Below are 22,750 nucleotides of genomic sequence, written 5' to 3'. Positions count from 1 at the left end.
ACTTTCTATTACCAGCGCAATACATATATGTACATATATATACACACACATACATATACACTGTTATTGTATATATTTTTTTTTTTTCTGCATGGAAGTATGAGGGACTTTAATAGTCTCCATCTGTTGTCTTTCTTATCAATCCCTACTCTATTGTGTGCACAGTGCTAAAGATTGTGCTCAGTGGATGGCTGCACACCACCTGAAGCTAGCTAACCACTTGCACCATGGTTATCCTCTCTTGAGGCACAGCCATCTCAAGGGTCTGGCCAAGGATTGCAATACCAAGCCCCAGCATCCAACTTCAACTGGGAAGCACCTAGCCCACCAGCCACCCTGCCTGCATACCAACCAGCCCCATCGTACTTGAGGGCCTTCTCCAAGCGAGCTTCCCAAGGGATTGTTACCTCCAGCAGGATGACTTGCGTGGAGGTTTCGAACACAAGAACAACATCAGGTCTGAAGCTGTCTGTGGCCATCAAACTGTTCAACTCCTCCCTCTGAATGTCAGACTTTTTTTTTTTTTACCAGCGCAATACATATATGTACATATATATACACACACATACATATACACTGTTATTGTATATATTTTGTTTTATCTGCGTGGAAATGTGAGGGACGTTAATAGTCTCCATCTGTTGTCTTTCTTATCAAGCCCTACTCTATTGTGTGCACAGTGCTAAAGATTGTGCTCAGTGGATGGCTGCACACCACCTGAAGCTCAGCCTTGGCAAGACTGAGCTGCTCTTCCTTCCACGGAAGGCATCTCCCACCCATTCTCTTTCTTCCAGGGAAGGCATCTCCCATCCATGCTCTTCCTTCCAGGGAAGGCATCTTCCATCCATGACCTCTCCATTCCCATTGAGAACTCTGTGGCGTCCACAGCTTGGACTGCAATGACCCTGGGTGTGACACCGGATGACCAGCTGTCCTTCGCTGCCAACCTGGCTGCGACGACCCACTCCAAAAAATTAATTCTCCACAGCATCAGGAGGATACGTCCATTCCTGTCCCAGGAGGCACCGCAAGTTCTGGTCCAGGCTCTTGTCATCTCGCACCTAGACTACTGAAACCTGCTCCTGGCTGAGAGTGACAGCGTGGAGCATGGAGCATTGTTCTGCTCTCCGCGAAGTGCCGATGCAGAAATAGGCAATATAAAAGCATGACTGTGTGAGTCAAGTTGTTTGTCCCTGTCTTTCATTCACTCACATGGCTTGGCATACCACAGCTATCCAGAAGACGTTGAACTAATTCTGTCCTTTCCCCGGTCTGAAAATGTGGCAGTCAAAATCTCTGCGTGTGTTGCTGAGTTCAATGCAGTTAACGTAATAATCAGAGTGAACAGCAAAGAGTCATGTTTCCGCCCGGTTTCGAACCGGGGGCCTTTCGCGTGTTAGGCGAACGTGATAACCACTACACTACGGAAACTGTTGAAAAGCAGCTTTCACCCGCATGCGCGACACCCGAGAGTGACGGGCATGTTCACCTGGGCCATCTGCCTTGAGATGACAGTTAGGCATCTTTATTGAAAAAAAAAATGTGGAATCCGGATTTTATTTCCATGGGCAGGACATGATCTATCTGGGCGGGCCGCTCAAGTATAGCCTATGTATGGGAAACACTGGTGTGCACAGTGCTAAACGTTGTGCTTGCGCCTGTCATTCACTCACATGGCTTTACTTACCACAGCTGAATTATTTCTGTCTTTTCCCCGGTCGGAAACCAAGGTGGCAGCACCAATTTCTGCGTGTCTTGCAGGCATCTCTCAGTGGATGTCTGCACACAGCCCGCCGGCAGCTCAACCTCCACAACACTGAGCTGCTCTTCCTCCCAGGGAAGGCATCTGCCAACCTGGCTGCTACGACCCACTCCAGAAAATTCATTCTCCACAGCATCGGGAAGATACATGCGTTCCTCACCCAGGAGGCACCGCAGGTGCTGGTCCAGGCTCTTGTCATCTCGCACCTAGACTACTGGAACTCGCTCCTGGCTTAGTGCGCAGCTAAAGCACCTGGCGATTCTCGTCGAAAAGGGCCAAAAACCAGTGTGGAACCGTCCTCCTTTGTATAGTGGACAGTAAGATGTGTAACTAACACAAGCAACAAAGAATTCTTTTTTAGACATCAAAAAATTCAGGGTTTGGTATGTACTTCGGTTTTGCGACACTGAATGACCAGCTATCCTTCGTTGCCAACCTGGCTGCAACGACCCACTCCTGCAAAGTCATTCATCAGGAGGATACATCCGTTCCTCACCCAGATTACTGAAACTCGCTCCTGGCTGGTGTGCCTGCATGTGTCACCTCTTATTGTTTCTGAAGTAGCACTTGAAGCAGTTCAGCATATTTGATGAAGTTGATGTACTTGCATGATTCCTCCAATTCTTGGGTTGTATCCACATGGTTGAATGTACTATTTGTAAGTCACTGTGGATGAAAGCATCAGCTAAATACATTTAACGTAATACCAGGAGCGAACAGTAAAGAATAGTGTTTCCGCCCGGTTTCGAACCGGGGACCTTTCGCGTGTGAGGCGAACGTGATAACCACTACACTACGGAAACTGTTGAAAAGCAGCTTTCACGCGCATGCGCGACACCCGAGAGTGACAGGCATTTTCACCCAGGCCTCTACCTTGAGATGACAGTTAGGCATCTTTATTGAAAAAAAAAAGTGGAATCCACAGCTATGCAGATGACACTGAATTATTTCGGTCTTTTCCCCAGTCTGAAAGCAAGGTGGCTGCTCAACCTCCACAACACTGAGCTGCTTCTTCGCTGGGGAGGCATGTTGATGTCCTTGCATCATTCCTCGTTAGTATAGTGGACAGTATCTCCGCCTGTCACGCGGAAGACCGGGGTTCGATTCCCCGACGGGGAGATTTGACTTTTCTACCAGTTCCTGATTATTCACCAAGGCAGACAAAGGTAATACAGCAGAAAGAAGAAGAAAACTAGGCAATATGGGAGTATGAGGGACGTCAATAGTCCTGCTTGCTTATTTGTGCTGCTGTAAAATCCTGTGTGTATTTCTATGTCTAGGTATCAAAAGGCAAATCATTAAAGTTCAAGCGTTTGGAAGACCTCTAGACAGACGGTCACAAGAAGCATCCTGATGAGACTTGCATCTGGAGAGCTGAGCACAGGCCACCTGCCCCTCTGCCTTCTGCTAAGAACAGGCTAGCCTTCACCATCCGGATCAGAGCGTGAGTACTTAGATGGGTTTTTAAACAAGATTCCTCTCTGCGTAGTCACTGTCGTGTAAACAGGAATGCTACACAGAGATTAACCTAAAGCTGAAGTTGGGGGGCGCCTCTGTGGCACATTTCCTGCCTTTCTCCAATCTATCACTATCTTACCAAGGCAAAAAAAAGCTGGAACTGGTTGTACATTTTTGCATCCATTTCAGTGAAACACTAACAAGATTAATGTTAGACTGCAGGTGTTGAACACGATGTGCTGAGGGAACTTGCAGAGGTTCCTGCAGATCCCTAGGATGCTGGCTGCTCCCCAGCGCTGATGCCACCGCTTGCTTCACGCACAGATGGTTTCTTTAATGACCTTCACTACAGAAAAGGATTTCCTGTAAGCTATGTGTCAGAATCAGAAACACTTAACTTGGAGGATGCGGGCATCGATCCCGCTACTTCTCGCATGCTAAGCGAGCGCTCTACCATTTGAGCTAATCCCCCATTTCCTATCCTCTTAGAGAGGAGAGGACCCTGGACCTGCTGTCCAGGGTATGCTAAGGTGAAGGATGCATACAGCCCTCCGCCCACCCCCCTAGGTAGGTCAGACCACAACCTCACTGGCTTATGAGACATTTCAGCAATGTTTTGAGGTGACTGACTGGCAAGCGCTCTGTGAGCCACAAGACATTGATGGGCTCACAGAGTGCAGCACAGATTACATCAACTTCTGTGCAGACTCCACTGTCCCAGCAAGGACTGTTCATTGTCATTCAAACAACAAGCCATGGGTGACAAAGGACATCAAGGCCATCCTGAATGCAAAGAAGAGGGCTTTCAGAGGTGGCAACAGGGAGGAGGTGAGAACGATTCAGGGGGAACTGAAGGTGGAGATCAAGGAGGCCAAGGAGAAGTACAGGAGGAAGCTGGAATGGAAACTCCTGACTGGCAGACCACAGTATGTGCACAGAGTGGTCATTGTATATATCTTGTTTGTTCTGCATGGAAGTATGAGGGGCGTTAATAGTCCCTATCTGTTGTCTTTCTTACCAAGTCCTACTCTATTGTGTGCACAGTGCTAAAGAAGAAATCATTAGATGTTTCGGGTCAACATCATACAGCCTCCTCCAGGAGACCCAGCTGAGGACACACACAGCCATCTCAAGGGTCTGGCCAAGGATTGCAAGACAAAGCCCCAGCATCCAACTTCAACTGGGAAGCACCTAGCCCACCAGCCACCCTGCCTGCATACCAACCAGCCCCATCGTACTTGAAGGCCTTGTCCAAGCGAGCTTCCCAAGGGATTGTTACCTCCAGCAGGATGACTTACGTGGAGGTTTCGAACACAAGAACAACATCAGGTCTGAAGCTGTCTGTGGCCATCAAACTGTTCAACTTCTCCCTCTGAATGTCAGACTTTCTATTACCAGCGCAATACATATATGTACATATATATACACACACATACATATACACTGTTATTGTATATATTTTTTTTTTTTCTGCATGGAAGTATGAGGGACTTTAATAGTCTCCATCTGTTGTCTTTCTTATCAATCCCTACTCTATTGTGTGCACAGTGCTAAAGATTGTGCTCAGTGGATGGCTGCACACCACCTGAAGCTAGCTAACCACTTGCACCATGGTTATCCTCTCTTGAGGCACAGCCATCTCAAGGGTCTGGCCAAGGATTGCAATACCAAGCCCCAGCATCCAACTTCAACTGGGAAGCACCTAGCCCACCAGCCACCCTGCCTGCATACCAACCAGCCCCATCGTACTTGAGGGCCTTCTCCAAGCGAGCTTCCCAAGGGATTGTTACCTCCAGCAGGATGACTTGCGTGGAGGTTTCGAACACAAGAACAACATCAGGTCTGAAGCTGTCTGTGGCCATCAAACTGTTCAACTCCTCCCTCTGAATGTCAGACTTTTTTTTTTTTACCAGCGCAATACATATATGTACATATATATACACACACATACATATACACTGTTATTGTATATATTTTGTTTTATCTGCGTGGAAATGTGAGGGACGTTAATAGTCTCCATCTGTTGTCTTTCTTATCAAGCCCTACTCTATTGTGTGCACAGTGCTAAAGATTGTGCTCAGTGGATGGCTGCACACCACCTGAAGCTCAGCCTTGGCAAGACTGAGCTGCTCTTCCTTCCACGGAAGGCATCTCCCACCCATTCTCTTTCTTCCAGGGAAGGCATCTCCCATCCATGCTCTTCCTTCCAGGGAAGGCATCTTCCATCCATGACCTCTCCATTCCCATTGAGAACTCTGTGGCGTCCACAGCTTGGACTGCAATGACCCTGGGTGTGACACCGGATGACCAGCTGTCCTTCGCTGCCAACCTGGCTGCGACGACCCACTCCAAAAAATTCATTCTCCACAGCATCAGGAGGATACGTCCATTCCTGTCCCAGGAGGCACCGCAAGTTCTGGTCCAGGCTCTTGTCATCTTGCACCTAGACTACTGAAACCTGCTCCTGGCTGAGAGTGACAGCGTGGAGCATGGAGCATTGTTCTGCTCTCCGCGAAGTGCCGATGCAGAAATAGGCAATATAAAAGCATGACTGTGTGAGTCAAGTTGTTTGTCCCTGTCTTTCATTCACTCACATGGCTTGGCATACCACAGCTATCCAGAAGACGTTGAACTAATTCTGTCCTTTCCCCGGTCTGAAAATGTGGCAGTCAAAATCTCTGCGTGTGTTGCTGAGTTCAATGCAGTTAACGTAATAATCAGAGTGAACAGCAAAGAGTCATGTTTCCGCCCGGTTTCGAACCGGGGGCCTTTCGCGTGTTAGGCGAACGTGATAACCACTACACTACGGAAACTGTTGAAAAGCAGCTTTCACCCGCATGCGCGACACCCGAGAGTGACGGGCATGTTCACCTGGGCCATCTGCCTTGAGATGACAGTTAGGCATCTTTATTGAAAAAAAAAATGTGGAATCCGGATTTTATTTCCATGGGCAGGACATGATCTATCTGGGCGGGCCGCTCAAGTATAGCCTATGTATGGGAAACACTGGTGTGCACAGTGCTAAACGTTGTGCTTGCGCCTGTCATTCACTCACATGGCTTTACTTACCACAGCTGAATTATTTCTGTCTTTTCCCCGGTCGGAAACCAAGGTGGCAGCACCAATTTCTGCGTGTCTTGCAGGCATCTCTCAGTGGATGTCTGCACACAGCCCGCCGGCAGCTCAACCTCCACAACACTGAGCTGCTCTTCCTCCCAGGGAAGGCATCTGCCAACCTGGCTGCTACGACCCACTCCAGAAAATTCATTCTCCACAGCATCGGGAAGATACATGCGTTCCTCACCCAGGAGGCACCGCAGGTGCTGGTCCAGGCTCTTGTCATCTCGCACCTAGACTACTGGAACTCGCTCCTGGCTTAGTGCGCAGCTAAAGCACCTGGCGATTCTCGTCGAAAAGGGCCAAAAACCAGTGTGGAACCGTCCTCCTTTGTATAGTGGACAGTAAGATGTGTAACTAACACAAGCAACAAAGAATTCTTTTTTAGACATCAAAAAATTCAGGGTTTGGTATGTACTTCGGTTTTGCGACACTGAATGACCAGCTATCCTTCGTTGCCAACCTGGCTGCAACGACCCACTCCTGCAAAGTCATTCATCAGGAGGATACATCCGTTCCTCACCCAGATTACTGAAACTCGCTCCTGGCTGGTGTGCCTGCATGTGTCACCTCTTATTGTTTCTGAAGTAGCACTTGAAGCAGTTCAGCATATTTGATGAAGTTGATGTACTTGCATGATTCCTCCAATTCTTGGGTTGTATCCACATGGTTGAATGTACTATTTGTAAGTCACTGTGGATGAAAGCATCAGCTAAATACATTTAACGTAATACCAGGAGCGAACAGTAAAGAATAGTGTTTCCGCCCGGTTTCGAACCGGGGACCTTTCGCGTGTGAGGCGAACGTGATAACCACTACACTACGGAAACTGTTGAAAAGCAGCTTTCACGCGCATGCGCGACACCCGAGAGTGACAGGCATTTTCACCCAGGCCTCTACCTTGAGATGACAGTTAGGCATCTTTATTGAAAAAAAAAAGTGGAATCCACAGCTATGCAGATGACACTGAATTATTTCTGTCTTTTCCCCAGTCTGAAAGCAAGGTGGCTGCTCAACCTCCACAACACTGAGCTGCTTCTTCGCTGGGGAGGCATGTTGATGTCCTTGCATCATTCCTCGTTAGTATAGTGGACAGTATCTCCGCCTGTCACGCGGAAGACCGGGGTTCGATTCCCCGACGGGGAGATTTGACTTTTCTACCAGTTCCTGATTATTCACCAAGGCAGACAAAGGTAATACAGCAGAAAGAAGAAGAAAACTAGGCAATATGGGAGTATGAGGGACGTCAATAGTCCTGCTTGCTTATTTGTGCTGCTGTAAAATCCTGTGTGTATTTCTATGTCTAGGTATCAAAAGGCAAATCATTAAAGTTCAAGCGTTTGGAAGACCTCTAGACAGACGGTCACAAGAAGCATCCTGATGAGACTTGCATCTGGAGAGCTGAGCACAGGCCACCTGCCCCTCTGCCTTCTGCTAAGAACAGGCTAGCCTTCACCATCCGGATCAGAGCGTGAGTACTTAGATGGGTTTTTAAACAAGATTCCTCTCTGCGTAGTCACTGTCGTGTAAACAGGAATGCTACACAGAGATTAACCTAAAGCTGAAGTTGGGGGGCGCCTCTGTGGCACATTTCCTGCCTTTCTCCAATCTATCACTATCTTACCAAGGCAAAAAAAAGCTGGAACTGGTTGTACATTTTTGCATCCATTTCAGTGAAACACTAACAAGATTAATGGTAAAAATGGTACCTTTTTTTTTCTAGAAAAGGTGGATTGTCTACACACTCAGATTTGGTAAGTCGTGTAGAAACTATTCAGTCACGACAGGTGGGAATGAGTACACAGGAAGTAAAATGATCCCAGAAAATGACTCGTCCACTCTCACAGATGTCCTGCAACCTTTTAGACGTCATGTTGATGACTGTGAAAATGAGTAATACTTGTTGTTTTTTTGTAACTTATGTGCTGTTTAAACCATTATAAAACACAAACTGGAGGTCAAGTCTAAGCTCTGATATACTTAATTCACTGAAAATTCAGGCAATCATTGATGTGCTGGAAACTTGAGGCGCAGCCATATTTAGAATCAACGTGAAAGAATCAAAATATTTCTTCTTCTTTGGACCCCACTGTATATACTTCATGATTCATGGGAGGAGCAATACATCTACCGATGCCTCTGGATACATCTTCAATGATGTTCCTAGAATCATCATCATACCAACCAGCCCCATCGTACTTTAAGGCCTTGTCCAAGCGAGCTAGGATGACTTACGTGGAGGTTTCGAACACAAGAACTACATCAGGTCTGCAGGTGTTGAACACGATGTGCTGAGGGAACTTGCAGAGGTTCCTGCAGATCCCTAGGATGCTGGCTGCTCCCCAGCGCTGATGCCACCGCTTGCTTCACGCACAGATGGTTTCTTTAATGACCTTCACTACAGAAAAGGATTTCCTGTAAGCTATGTGTCAGAATCAGAAACACTTAACTTGGAGGATGCGGGCATCGATCCCGCTACTTCTCGCATGCTAAGCGAGCGCTCTACCATTTGAGCTAATCCCCCATTTCCTATCCTCTTAGAGAGGAGAGGACCCTGGACCTGCTGTCCAGGGTATGCTAAGGTGAAGGATGCATACAGCCCTCCGCCCACCCCCCTAGGTAGGTCAGACCACAACCTCACTGGCTTATGAGACATTTCAGCAATGTTTTGAGGTGACTGACTGGCAAGCGCTCTGTGAGCCACAAGACATTGATGGGCTCACAGAGTGCAGCACAGATTACATCAACTTCTGTGCAGACTCCACTGTCCCAGCAAGGACTGTTCATTGTCATTCAAACAACAAGCCATGGGTGACAAAGGACATCAAGGCCATCCTGAATGCAAAGAAGAGGGCTTTCAGAGGTGGCAACAGGGAGGAGGTGAGAACGATTCAGGGGGAACTGAAGGTGGAGATCAAGGAGGCCAAGGAGAAGTACAGGAGGAAGCTGGAATGGAAACTCCTGACTGGCAGACCACAGTATGTGCACAGAGTGGTCATTGTATATATCTTGTTTGTTCTGCATGGAAGTATGAGGGGCGTTAATAGTCCCTATCTGTTGTCTTTCTTACCAAGTCCTACTCTATTGTGTGCACAGTGCTAAAGAAGAAATCATTAGATGTTTCGGGTCAACATCATACAGCCTCCTCCAGGAGACCCAGCTGAGGACACACACAGCCATCTCAAGGGTCTGGCCAAGGATTGCAAGACAAAGCCCCAGCATCCAACTTCAACTGGGAAGCACCTAGCCCACCAGCCACCCTGCCTGCATACCAACCAGCCCCATCGTACTTGAAGGCCTTGTCCAAGCGAGCTTCCCAAGGGATTGTTACCTCCAGCAGGATGACTTACGTGGAGGTTTCGAACACAAGAACAACATCAGGTCTGAAGCTGTCTGTGGCCATCAAACTGTTCAACTTCTCCCTCTGAATGTCAGACTTTCTATTACCAGCGCAATACATATATGTACATATATATACACACACATACATATACACTGTTATTGTATATATTTTTTTTTTTTCTGCATGGAAGTATGAGGGACTTTAATAGTCTCCATCTGTTGTCTTTCTTATCAATCCCTACTCTATTGTGTGCACAGTGCTAAAGATTGTGCTCAGTGGATGGCTGCACACCACCTGAAGCTAGCTAACCACTTGCACCATGGTTATCCTCTCTTGAGGCACAGCCATCTCAAGGGTCTGGCCAAGGATTGCAATACCAAGCCCCAGCATCCAACTTCAACTGGGAAGCACCTAGCCCACCAGCCACCCTGCCTGCATACCAACCAGCCCCATCGTACTTGAGGGCCTTCTCCAAGCGAGCTTCCCAAGGGATTGTTACCTCCAGCAGGATGACTTGCGTGGAGGTTTCGAACACAAGAACAACATCAGGTCTGAAGCTGTCTGTGGCCATCAAACTGTTCAACTCCTCCCTCTGAATGTCAGACTTTTTTTTTTTTTACCAGCGCAATACATATATGTACATATATATACACACACATACATATACACTGTTATTGTATATATTTTGTTTTATCTGCGTGGAAATGTGAGGGACGTTAATAGTCTCCATCTGTTGTCTTTCTTATCAAGCCCTACTCTATTGTGTGCACAGTGCTAAAGATTGTGCTCAGTGGATGGCTGCACACCACCTGAAGCTCAGCCTTGGCAAGACTGAGCTGCTCTTCCTTCCACGGAAGGCATCTCCCACCCATTCTCTTTCTTCCAGGGAAGGCATCTCCCATCCATGCTCTTCCTTCCAGGGAAGGCATCTTCCATCCATGACCTCTCCATTCCCATTGAGAACTCTGTGGCGTCCACAGCTTGGACTGCAATGACCCTGGGTGTGACACCGGATGACCAGCTGTCCTTCGCTGCCAACCTGGCTGCGACGACCCACTCCAAAAAATTCATTCTCCACAGCATCAGGAGGATACGTCCATTCCTGTCCCAGGAGGCACCGCAAGTTCTGGTCCAGGCTCTTGTCATCTCGCACCTAGACTACTGAAACCTGCTCCTGGCTGAGAGTGACAGCGTGGAGCATGGAGCATTGTTCTGCTCTCCGCGAAGTGCCGATGCAGAAATAGGCAATATAAAAGCATGACTGTGTGAGTCAAGTTGTTTGTCCCTGTCTTTCATTCACTCACATGGCTTGGCATACCACAGCTATCCAGAAGACGTTGAACTAATTCTGTCCTTTCCCCGGTCTGAAAATGTGGCAGTCAAAATCTCTGCGTGTGTTGCTGAGTTCAATGCAGTTAACGTAATAATCAGAGTGAACAGCAAAGAGTCATGTTTCCGCCCGGTTTCGAACCGGGGGCCTTTCGCGTGTTAGGCGAACGTGATAACCACTACACTACGGAAACTGTTGAAAAGCAGCTTTCACCCGCATGCGCGACACCCGAGAGTGACGGGCATGTTCACCTGGGCCATCTGCCTTGAGATGACAGTTAGGCATCTTTATTGAAAAAAAAAATGTGGAATCCGGATTTTATTTCCATGGGCAGGACATGATCTATCTGGGCGGGCCGCTCAAGTATAGCCTATGTATGGGAAACACTGGTGTGCACAGTGCTAAACGTTGTGCTTGCGCCTGTCATTCACTCACATGGCTTTACTTACCACAGCTGAATTATTTCTGTCTTTTCCCCGGTCGGAAACCAAGGTGGCAGCACCAATTTCTGCGTGTCTTGCAGGCATCTCTCAGTGGATGTCTGCACACAGCCCGCCGGCAGCTCAACCTCCACAACACTGAGCTGCTCTTCCTCCCAGGGAAGGCATCTGCCAACCTGGCTGCTACGACCCACTCCAGAAAATTCATTCTCCACAGCATCGGGAAGATACATGCGTTCCTCACCCAGGAGGCACCGCAGGTGCTGGTCCAGGCTCTTGTCATCTCGCACCTAGACTACTGGAACTCGCTCCTGGCTTAGTGCGCAGCTAAAGCACCTGGCGATTCTCGTCGAAAAGGGCCAAAAACCAGTGTGGAACCGTCCTCCTTTGTATAGTGGACAGTAAGATGTGTAACTAACACAAGCAACAAAGAATTCTTTTTTAGACATCAAAAAATTCAGGGTTTGGTATGTACTTCGGTTTTGCGACACTGAATGACCAGCTATCCTTCGTTGCCAACCTGGCTGCAACGACCCACTCCTGCAAAGTCATTCATCAGGAGGATACATCCGTTCCTCACCCAGATTACTGAAACTCGCTCCTGGCTGGTGTGCCTGCATGTGTCACCTCTTATTGTTTCTGAAGTAGCACTTGAAGCAGTTCAGCATATTTGATGAAGTTGATGTACTTGCATGATTCCTCCAATTCTTGGGTTGTATCCACATGGTTGAATGTACTATTTGTAAGTCACTGTGGATGAAAGCATCAGCTAAATACATTTAACGTAATACCAGGAGCGAACAGTAAAGAATAGTGTTTCCGCCCGGTTTCGAACCGGGGACCTTTCGCGTGTGAGGCGAACGTGATAACCACTACACTACGGAAACTGTTGAAAAGCAGCTTTCACGCGCATGCGCGACACCCGAGAGTGACAGGCATTTTCACCCAGGCCTCTACCTTGAGATGACAGTTAGGCATCTTTATTGAAAAAAAAAAGTGGAATCCACAGCTATGCAGATGACACTGAATTATTTCGGTCTTTTCCCCAGTCTGAAAGCAAGGTGGCTGCTCAACCTCCACAACACTGAGCTGCTTCTTCGCTGGGGAGGCATGTTGATGTCCTTGCATCATTCCTCGTTAGTATAGTGGACAGTATCTCCGCCTGTCACGCGGAAGACCGGGGTTCGATTCCCCGACGGGGAGATTTGACTTTTCTACCAGTTCCTGATTATTCACCAAGGCAGACAAAGGTAATACAGCAGAAAGAAGAAGAAAACTAGGCAATATGGGAGTATGAGGGACGTCAATAGTCCTGCTTGCTTATTTGTGCTGCTGTAAAATCCTGTGTGTATTTCTATGTCTAGGTATCAAAAGGCAAATCATTAAAGTTCAAGCGTTTGGAAGACCTCTAGACAGACGGTCACAAGAAGCATCCTGATGAGACTTGCATCTGGAGAGCTGAGCACAGGCCACCTGCCCCTCTGCCTTCTGCTAAGAACAGGCTAGCCTTCACCATCCGGATCAGAGCGTGAGTACTTAGATGGGTTTTTAAACAAGATTCCTCTCTGCGTAGTCACTGTCGTGTAAACAGGAATGCTACACAGAGATTAACCTAAAGCTGAAGTTGGGGGGCGCCTCTGTGGCACATTTCCTGCCTTTCTCCAATCTATCACTATCTTACCAAGGCAAAAAAAAGCTGGAACTGGTTGTACATTTTTGCATCCATTTCAGTGAAACACTAACAAGATTAATGTTAGACTGCAGGTGTTGAACACGATGTGCTGAGGGAACTTGCAGAGGTTCCTGCAGATCCCTAGGATGCTGGCTGCTCCCCAGCGCTGATGCCACCGCTTGCTTCACGCACAGATGGTTTCTTTAATGACCTTCACTACAGAAAAGGATTTCCTGTAAGCTATGTGTCAGAATCAGAAACACTTAACTTGGAGGATGCGGGCATCGATCCCGCTACTTCTCGCATGCTAAGCGAGCGCTCTACCATTTGAGCTAATCCCCCATTTCCTATCCTCTTAGAGAGGAGAGGACCCTGGACCTGCTGTCCAGGGTATGCTAAGGTGAAGGATGCATACAGCCCTCCGCCCACCCCCCTAGGTAGGTCAGACCACAACCTCACTGGCTTATGAGACATTTCAGCAATGTTTTGAGGTGACTGACTGGCAAGCGCTCTGTGAGCCACAAGACATTGATGGGCTCACAGAGTGCAGCACAGATTACATCAACTTCTGTGCAGACTCCACTGTCCCAGCAAGGACTGTTCATTGTCATTCAAACAACAAGCCATGGGTGACAAAGGACATCAAGGCCATCCTGAATGCAAAGAAGAGGGCTTTCAGAGGTGGCAACAGGGAGGAGGTGAGAACGATTCAGGGGGAACTGAAGGTGGAGATCAAGGAGGCCAAGGAGAAGTACAGGAGGAAGCTGGAATGGAAACTCCTGACTGGCAGACCACAGTATGTGCACAGAGTGGTCATTGTATATATCTTGTTTGTTCTGCATGGAAGTATGAGGGGCGTTAATAGTCCCTATCTGTTGTCTTTCTTACCAAGTCCTACTCTATTGTGTGCACAGTGCTAAAGAAGAAATCATTAGATGTTTCGGGTCAACATCATACAGCCTCCTCCAGGAGACCCAGCTGAGGACACACACAGCCATCTCAAGGGTCTGGCCAAGGATTGCAAGACAAAGCCCCAGCATCCAACTTCAACTGGGAAGCACCTAGCCCACCAGCCACCCTGCCTGCATACCAACCAGCCCCATCGTACTTGAAGGCCTTGTCCAAGCGAGCTTCCCAAGGGATTGTTACCTCCAGCAGGATGACTTACGTGGAGGTTTCGAACACAAGAACAACATCAGGTCTGAAGCTGTCTGTGGCCATCAAACTGTTCAACTTCTCCCTCTGAATGTCAGACTTTCTATTACCAGCGCAATACATATATGTACATATATATACACACACATACATATACACTGTTATTGTATATATTTTTTTTTTTTCTGCATGGAAGTATGAGGGACTTTAATAGTCTCCATCTGTTGTCTTTCTTATCAATCCCTACTCTATTGTGTGCACAGTGCTAAAGATTGTGCTCAGTGGATGGCTGCACACCACCTGAAGCTAGCTAACCACTTGCACCATGGTTATCCTCTCTTGAGGCACAGCCATCTCAAGGGTCTGGCCAAGGATTGCAATACCAAGCCCCAGCATCCAACTTCAACTGGGAAGCACCTAGCCCACCAGCCACCCTGCCTGCATACCAACCAGCCCCATCGTACTTGAGGGCCTTCTCCAAGCGAGCTTCCCAAGGGATTGTTACCTCCAGCAGGATGACTTGCGTGGAGGTTTCGAACACAAGAACAACATCAGGTCTGAAGCTGTCTGTGGCCATCAAACTGTTCAACTCCTCCCTCTGAATGTCAGACTTTTTTTTTTTTACCAGCGCAATACATATATGTACATATATATACACACACATACATATACACTGTTATTGTATATATTTTGTTTTATCTGCGTGGAAATGTGAGGGACGTTAATAGTCTCCATCTGTTGTCTTTCTTATCAAGCCCTACTCTATTGTGTGCACAGTGCTAAAGATTGTGCTCAGTGGATGGCTGCACACCACCTGAAGCTCAGCCTTGGCAAGACTGAGCTGCTCTTCCTTCCACGGAAGGCATCTCCCACCCATTCTCTTTCTTCCAGGGAAGGCATCTCCCATCCATGCTCTTCCTTCCAGGGAAGGCATCTTCCATCCATGACCTCTCCATTCCCATTGAGAACTCTGTGGCGTCCACAGCTTGGACTGCAATGACCCTGGGTGTGACACCGGATGACCAGCTGTCCTTCGCTGCCAACCTGGCTGCGACGACCCACTCCAAAAAATTCATTCTCCACAGCATCAGGAGGATACGTCCATTCCTGTCCCAGGAGGCACCGCAAGTTCTGGTCCAGGCTCTTGTCATCTTGCACCTAGACTACTGAAACCTGCTCCTGGCTGAGAGTGACAGCGTGGAGCATGGAGCATTGTTCTGCTCTCCGCGAAGTGCCGATGCAGAAATAGGCAATATAAAAGCATGACTGTGTGAGTCAAGTTGTTTGTCCCTGTCTTTCATTCACTCACATGGCTTGGCATACCACAGCTATCCAGAAGACGTTGAACTAATTCTGTCCTTTCCCCGGTCTGAAAATGTGGCAGTCAAAATCTCTGCGTGTGTTGCTGAGTTCAATGCAGTTAACGTAATAATCAGAGTGAACAGCAAAGAGTCATGTTTCCGCCCGGTTTCGAACCGGGGGCCTTTCGCGTGTTAGGCGAACGTGATAACCACTACACTACGGAAACTGTTGAAAAGCAGCTTTCACCCGCATGCGCGACACCCGAGAGTGACGGGCATGTTCACCTGGGCCATCTGCCTTGAGATGACAGTTAGGCATCTTTATTGAAAAAAAAAATGTGGAATCCGGATTTTATTTCCATGGGCAGGACATGATCTATCTGGGCGGGCCGCTCAAGTATAGCCTATGTATGGGAAACACTGGTGTGCACAGTGCTAAACGTTGTGCTTGCGCCTGTCATTCACTCACATGGCTTTACTTACCACAGCTGAATTATTTCTGTCTTTTCCCCGGTCGGAAACCAAGGTGGCAGCACCAATTTCTGCGTGTCTTGCAGGCATCTCTCAGTGGATGTCTGCACACAGCCCGCCGGCAGCTCAACCTCCACAACACTGAGCTGCTCTTCCTCCCAGGGAAGGCATCTGCCAACCTGGCTGCTACGACCCACTCCAGAAAATTCATTCTCCACAGCATCGGGAAGATACATGCGTTCCTCACCCAGGAGGCACCGCAGGTGCTGGTCCAGGCTCTTGTCATCTCGCACCTAGACTACTGGAACTCGCTCCTGGCTTAGTGCGCAGCTAAAGCACCTGGCGATTCTCGTCGAAAAGGGCCAAAAACCAGTGTGGAACCGTCCTCCTTTGTATAGTGGACAGTAAGATGTGTAACTAACACAAGCAACAAAGAATTCTTTTTTAGACATCAAAAAATTCAGGGTTTGGTATGTACTTCGGTTTTGCGACACTGAATGACCAGCTATCCTTCGTTGCCAACCTGGCTGCAACGACCCACTCCTGCAAAGTCATTCATCAGGAGGATACATCCGTTCCTCACCCAGATTACTGAAACTCGCTCCTGGCTGGTGTGCCTGCATGTGTCACCTCTTATTGTTTCTGAAGTAGCACTTGAAGCAGTTCAGCATATTTGATGAAGTTGATGTACTTGCATGATTCCTCCAATTCTTGGGTTGTATCCACATGGTTGAATGTACTATTTGTAAGTCACTGTGGATGAAAGCATCAGCTAAATACATTTAACGTAATACCAGGAGCGAACAGTAAAGAATAGTGTTTCCGCCCGGTTTCGAACCGGGGACCTTTCGCGTGTGAGGCGAACGTGATAACCACTACACTACGGAAACTGTTGAAAAGCAGCTTTCACGCGCATGCGCGACACCCGAGAGTGACAGGCATTTTCACCCAGGCCTCTACCTTGAGATGACAGTTAGGCATCTTTATTGAAAAAAAAAAGTGGAATCCACAGCTATGCAGATGACACTGAATTATTTCTGTCTTTTCCCCAGTCTGAAAGCAAGGTGGCTGCTCAACCTCCACAACACTGAGCTGCTTCTTCGCTGGGGAGGCATGTTGATGTCCTTGCATCATTCCTCGTTAGTATAGTGGACAGTATCTCCGCCTGTCACGCGGAAGACCGGGGTTCGATTCCCCGACGGGGAGATTTGACTTTTCTACCAGTTCCTGATTATTCACCAAGGCAGACAAAGGTAATACAGCAGAAAGAAGAAGAAAACTAGGCAATATGGGAGTATGAGGGACGTCAATAGTCCTGCTTGCTTATTTGTGCTGCTGTAAAATCCTGTGTGTATTTCTATGTCTAGGTATCAAAAGGCAAATCATTAAAGTTCAAGCGTTTGGAAGACCTCTAGACAGACGGTCACAAGAAGCATCCTGATGAGACTTGCATCTGGAGAGCTGAGCACAGGCCACCTGCCCCTCTGCCTTCTGCTAAGAACAGGCTAGCCTTCACCATCCGGATCAGAGCGTGAGTACTTAGATGGGTTTTTAAACAAGATTCCTCTCTGCGTAGTCACTGTCGTGTAAACAGGAATGCTACACAGAGATTAACCTAAAGCTGAAGTTGGGGGGCGCCTCTGTGGCACATTTCCTGCCTTTCTCCAATCTATCACTATCTTACCAAGGCAAAAAAAAGCTGGAACTGGTTGTACATTTTTGCATCCATTTCAGTGAAACACTAACAAGATTAATGGTAAAAATGGTACCTTTTTTTTTCTAGAAAAGGTGGATTGTCTACACACTCAGATTTGGTAAGTCGTGTAGAAACTATTCAGTCACGACAGGTGGGAATGAGTACACAGGAAGTAAAATGATCCCAGAAAATGACTCGTCCACTCTCACAGATGTCCTGCAACCTTTTAGACGTCATGTTGATGACTGTGAAAATGAGTAATACTTGTTGTTTTTTTGTAACTTATGTGCTGTTTAAACCATTATAAAACACAAACTGGAGGTCAAGTCTAAGCTCTGATATACTTAATTCACTGAAAATTCAGGCAATCATTGATGTGCTGGAAACTTGAGGCGCAGCCATATTTAGAATCAACGTGAAAGAATCAAAATATTTCTTCTTCTTTGGACCCCACTGTATATACTTCATGATTCATGGGAGGAGCAATACATCTACCGATGCCTCTGGATACATCTTCAATGATGTTCCTAGAATCATCATCATACCAACCAGCCCCATCGTACTTTAAGGCCTTGTCCAAGCGAGCTAGGATGACTTACGTGGAGGTTTCGAACACAAGAACTACATCAGGTCTGCAGGTGTTGAACACGATGTGCTGAGGGAACTTGCAGAGGTTCCTGCAGATCCCTAGGATGCTGGCTGCTCCCCAGCGCTGATGCCACCGCTTGCTTCACGCACAGATGGTTTCTTTAATGACCTTCACTACAGAAAAGGATTTCCTGTAAGCTATGTGTCAGAATCAGAAACACTTAACTTGGAGGATGCGGGCATCGATCCCGCTACTTCTCGCATGCTAAGCGAGCGCTCTACCATTTGAGCTAATCCCCCATTTCCTATCCTCTTAGAGAGGAGAGGACCCTGGACCTGCTGTCCAGGGTATGCTAAGGTGAAGGATGCATACAGCCCTCCGCCCACCCCCCTAGGTAGGTCAGACCACAACCTCACTGGCTTATGAGACATTTCAGCAATGTTTTGAGGTGACTGACTGGCAAGCGCTCTGTGAGCCACAAGACATTGATGGGCTCACAGAGTGCAGCACAGATTACATCAACTTCTGTGCAGACTCCACTGTCCCAGCAAGGACTGTTCATTGTCATTCAAACAACAAGCCATGGGTGACAAAGGACATCAAGGCCATCCTGAATGCAAAGAAGAGGGCTTTCAGAGGTGGCAACAGGGAGGAGGTGAGAACGATTCAGGGGGAACTGAAGGTGGAGATCAAGGAGGCCAAGGAGAAGTACAGGAGGAAGCTGGAATGGAAACTCCTGACTGGCAGACCACAGTATGTGCACAGAGTGGTCATTGTATATATCTTGTTTGTTCTGCATGGAAGTATGAGGGGCGTTAATAGTCCCTATCTGTTGTCTTTCTTACCAAGTCCTACTCTATTGTGTGCACAGTGCTAAAGAAGAAATCATTAGATGTTTCGGGTCAACATCATACAGCCTCCTCCAGGAGACCCAGCTGAGGACACACACAGCCATCTCAAGGGTCTGGCCAAGGATTGCAAGACAAAGCCCCAGCATCCAACTTCAACTGGGAAGCACCTAGCCCACCAGCCACCCTGCCTGCATACCAACCAGCCCCATCGTACTTGAAGGCCTTGTCCAAGCGAGCTTCCCAAGGGATTGTTACCTCCAGCAGGATGACTTACGTGGAGGTTTCGAACACAAGAACAACATCAGGTCTGAAGCTGTCTGTGGCCATCAAACTGTTCAACTTCTCCCTCTGAATGTCAGACTTTCTATTACCAGCGCAATACATATATGTACATATATATACACACACATACATATACACTGTTATTGTATATATTTTTTTTTTTTCTGCATGGAAGTATGAGGGACTTTAATAGTCTCCATCTGTTGTCTTTCTTATCAATCCCTACTCTATTGTGTGCACAGTGCTAAAGATTGTGCTCAGTGGATGGCTGCACACCACCTGAAGCTAGCTAACCACTTGCACCATGGTTATCCTCTCTTGAGGCACAGCCATCTCAAGGGTCTGGCCAAGGATTGCAATACCAAGCCCCAGCATCCAACTTCAACTGGGAAGCACCTAGCCCACCAGCCACCCTGCCTGCATACCAACCAGCCCCATCGTACTTGAGGGCCTTCTCCAAGCGAGCTTCCCAAGGGATTGTTACCTCCAGCAGGATGACTTGCGTGGAGGTTTCGAACACAAGAACAACATCAGGTCTGAAGCTGTCTGTGGCCATCAAACTGTTCAACTCCTCCCTCTGAATGTCAGACTTTTTTTTTTTTTACCAGCGCAATACATATATGTACATATATATACACACACATACATATACACTGTTATTGTATATATTTTGTTTTATCTGCGTGGAAATGTGAGGGACGTTAATAGTCTCCATCTGTTGTCTTTCTTATCAAGCCCTACTCTATTGTGTGCACAGTGCTAAAGATTGTGCTCAGTGGATGGCTGCACACCACCTGAAGCTCAGCCTTGGCAAGACTGAGCTGCTCTTCCTTCCACGGAAGGCATCTCCCACCCATTCTCTTTCTTCCAGGGAAGGCATCTCCCATCCATGCTCTTCCTTCCAGGGAAGGCATCTTCCATCCATGACCTCTCCATTCCCATTGAGAACTCTGTGGCGTCCACAGCTTGGACTGCAATGACCCTGGGTGTGACACCGGATGACCAGCTGTCCTTCGCTGCCAACCTGGCTGCGACGACCCACTCCAAAAAATTCATTCTCCACAGCATCAGGAGGATACGTCCATTCCTGTCCCAGGAGGCACCGCAAGTTCTGGTCCAGGCTCTTGTCATCTCGCACCTAGACTACTGAAACCTGCTCCTGGCTGAGAGTGACAGCGTGGAGCATGGAGCATTGTTCTGCTCTCCGCGAAGTGCCGATGCAGAAATAGGCAATATAAAAGCATGACTGTGTGAGTCAAGTTGTTTGTCCCTGTCTTTCATTCACTCACATGGCTTGGCATACCACAGCTATCCAGAAGACGTTGAACTAATTCTGTCCTTTCCCCGGTCTGAAAATGTGGCAGTCAAAATCTCTGCGTGTGTTGCTGAGTTCAATGCAGTTAACGTAATAATCAGAGTGAACAGCAAAGAGTCATGTTTCCGCCCGGTTTCGAACCGGGGGCCTTTCGCGTGTTAGGCGAACGTGATAACCACTACACTACGGAAACTGTTGAAAAGCAGCTTTCACCCGCATGCGCGACACCCGAGAGTGACGGGCATGTTCACCTGGGCCATCTGCCTTGAGATGACAGTTAGGCATCTTTATTGAAAAAAAAAATGTGGAATCCGGATTTTATTTCCATGGGCAGGACATGATCTATCTGGGCGGGCCGCTCAAGTATAGCCTATGTATGGGAAACACTGGTGTGCACAGTGCTAAACGTTGTGCTTGCGCCTGTCATTCACTCACATGGCTTTACTTACCACAGCTGAATTATTTCTGTCTTTTCCCCGGTCGGAAACCAAGGTGGCAGCACCAATTTCTGCGTGTCTTGCAGGCATCTCTCAGTGGATGTCTGCACACAGCCCGCCGGCAGCTCAACCTCCACAACACTGAGCTGCTCTTCCTCCCAGGGAAGGCATCTGCCAACCTGGCTGCTACGACCCACTCCAGAAAATTCATTCTCCACAGCATCGGGAAGATACATGCGTTCCTCACCCAGGAGGCACCGCAGGTGCTGGTCCAGGCTCTTGTCATCTCGCACCTAGACTACTGGAACTCGCTCCTGGCTTAGTGCGCAGCTAAAGCACCTGGCGATTCTCGTCGAAAAGGGCCAAAAACCAGTGTGGAACCGTCCTCCTTTGTATAGTGGACAGTAAGATGTGTAACTAACACAAGCAACAAAGAATTCTTTTTTAGACATCAAAAAATTCAGGGTTTGGTATGTACTTCGGTTTTGCGACACTGAATGACCAGCTATCCTTCGTTGCCAACCTGGCTGCAACGACCCACTCCTGCAAAGTCATTCATCAGGAGGATACATCCGTTCCTCACCCAGATTACTGAAACTCGCTCCTGGCTGGTGTGCCTGCATGTGTCACCTCTTATTGTTTCTGAAGTAGCACTTGAAGCAGTTCAGCATATTTGATGAAGTTGATGTACTTGCATGATTCCTCCAATTCTTGGGTTGTATCCACATGGTTGAATGTACTATTTGTAAGTCACTGTGGATGAAAGCATCAGCTAAATACATTTAACGTAATACCAGGAGCGAACAGTAAAGAATAGTGTTTCCGCCCGGTTTCGAACCGGGGACCTTTCGCGTGTGAGGCGAACGTGATAACCACTACACTACGGAAACTGTTGAAAAGCAGCTTTCACGCGCATGCGCGACACCCGAGAGTGACAGGCATTTTCACCCAGGCCTCTACCTTGAGATGACAGTTAGGCATCTTTATTGAAAAAAAAAAGTGGAATCCACAGCTATGCAGATGACACTGAATTATTTCGGTCTTTTCCCCAGTCTGAAAGCAAGGTGGCTGCTCAACCTCCACAACACTGAGCTGCTTCTTCGCTGGGGAGGCATGTTGATGTCCTTGCATCATTCCTCGTTAGTATAGTGGACAGTATCTCCGCCTGTCACGCGGAAGACCGGGGTTCGATTCCCCGACGGGGAGATTTGACTTTTCTACCAGTTCCTGATTATTCACCAAGGCAGACAAAGGTAATACAGCAGAAAGAAGAAGAAAACTAGGCAATATGGGAGTATGAGGGACGTCAATAGTCCTGCTTGCTTATTTGTGCTGCTGTAAAATCCTGTGTGTATTTCTATGTCTAGGTATCAAAAGGCAAATCATTAAAGTTCAAGCGTTTGGAAGACCTCTAGACAGACGGTCACAAGAAGCATCCTGATGAGACTTGCATCTGGAGAGCTGAGCACAGGCCACCTGCCCCTCTGCCTTCTGCTAAGAACAGGCTAGCCTTCACCATCCGGATCAGAGC

The 22,750-nt window shown here is 47.8% G+C and overlaps 15 non-coding genes across 15 annotated transcripts; 5 read left to right on the top strand and 10 right to left on the bottom strand.

The window, feature by feature from the left end:
- Window positions 1–1,358: 1,358 nt before the first annotated feature.
- Window positions 1,359–1,431, bottom strand: trnav-aac (transfer RNA valine (anticodon AAC)). The gene has a single exon. It is a non-coding gene; the product is annotated as a tRNA-Val (tRNA).
- A 1,061-nt stretch (window positions 1,432–2,492) lies between these two features.
- Window positions 2,493–2,565, bottom strand: trnav-cac (transfer RNA valine (anticodon CAC)). Its single transcript has one exon. It is a non-coding gene; the product is annotated as a tRNA-Val (tRNA).
- Window positions 2,566–2,809: 244 nt separating this feature from the next.
- On the top strand, window positions 2,810–2,881 carry trnad-guc (transfer RNA aspartic acid (anticodon GUC)). The gene has a single exon. It is a non-coding gene; the product is annotated as a tRNA-Asp (tRNA).
- Window positions 2,882–5,960: 3,079 nt separating this feature from the next.
- Window positions 5,961–6,033, bottom strand: trnav-aac (transfer RNA valine (anticodon AAC)). Its single transcript has one exon. It is a non-coding gene; the product is annotated as a tRNA-Val (tRNA).
- A 1,061-nt stretch (window positions 6,034–7,094) lies between these two features.
- On the bottom strand, window positions 7,095–7,167 carry trnav-cac (transfer RNA valine (anticodon CAC)). The gene has a single exon. It is a non-coding gene; the product is annotated as a tRNA-Val (tRNA).
- Window positions 7,168–7,411: 244 nt separating this feature from the next.
- On the top strand, window positions 7,412–7,483 carry trnad-guc (transfer RNA aspartic acid (anticodon GUC)). The gene has a single exon. It is a non-coding gene; the product is annotated as a tRNA-Asp (tRNA).
- Window positions 7,484–11,130: 3,647 nt separating this feature from the next.
- trnav-aac (transfer RNA valine (anticodon AAC)) lies at window positions 11,131–11,203 on the bottom strand. Its single transcript has one exon. It is a non-coding gene; the product is annotated as a tRNA-Val (tRNA).
- A 1,061-nt stretch (window positions 11,204–12,264) lies between these two features.
- On the bottom strand, window positions 12,265–12,337 carry trnav-cac (transfer RNA valine (anticodon CAC)). Its single transcript has one exon. It is a non-coding gene; the product is annotated as a tRNA-Val (tRNA).
- Window positions 12,338–12,581: 244 nt separating this feature from the next.
- Window positions 12,582–12,653, top strand: trnad-guc (transfer RNA aspartic acid (anticodon GUC)). Its single transcript has one exon. It is a non-coding gene; the product is annotated as a tRNA-Asp (tRNA).
- A 3,079-nt stretch (window positions 12,654–15,732) lies between these two features.
- On the bottom strand, window positions 15,733–15,805 carry trnav-aac (transfer RNA valine (anticodon AAC)). Its single transcript has one exon. It is a non-coding gene; the product is annotated as a tRNA-Val (tRNA).
- Window positions 15,806–16,866: 1,061 nt separating this feature from the next.
- Window positions 16,867–16,939, bottom strand: trnav-cac (transfer RNA valine (anticodon CAC)). Its single transcript has one exon. It is a non-coding gene; the product is annotated as a tRNA-Val (tRNA).
- A 244-nt stretch (window positions 16,940–17,183) lies between these two features.
- trnad-guc (transfer RNA aspartic acid (anticodon GUC)) lies at window positions 17,184–17,255 on the top strand. The gene has a single exon. It is a non-coding gene; the product is annotated as a tRNA-Asp (tRNA).
- Window positions 17,256–20,902: 3,647 nt separating this feature from the next.
- trnav-aac (transfer RNA valine (anticodon AAC)) lies at window positions 20,903–20,975 on the bottom strand. The gene has a single exon. It is a non-coding gene; the product is annotated as a tRNA-Val (tRNA).
- Window positions 20,976–22,036: 1,061 nt separating this feature from the next.
- Window positions 22,037–22,109, bottom strand: trnav-cac (transfer RNA valine (anticodon CAC)). Its single transcript has one exon. It is a non-coding gene; the product is annotated as a tRNA-Val (tRNA).
- A 244-nt stretch (window positions 22,110–22,353) lies between these two features.
- On the top strand, window positions 22,354–22,425 carry trnad-guc (transfer RNA aspartic acid (anticodon GUC)). The gene has a single exon. It is a non-coding gene; the product is annotated as a tRNA-Asp (tRNA).
- Window positions 22,426–22,750: the final 325 nt, after the last annotated feature.

Source organism: Enoplosus armatus, chromosome 19, assembly GCF_043641665.1.
Source record: "Enoplosus armatus isolate fEnoArm2 chromosome 19, fEnoArm2.hap1, whole genome shotgun sequence".
NCBI lineage: Eukaryota > Metazoa > Chordata > Actinopteri > Centrarchiformes > Enoplosidae > Enoplosus > Enoplosus armatus.
Note: the sequence above shows the minus strand (reverse complement) of the source record. Positions and strands in the feature narration are given on the sequence as shown.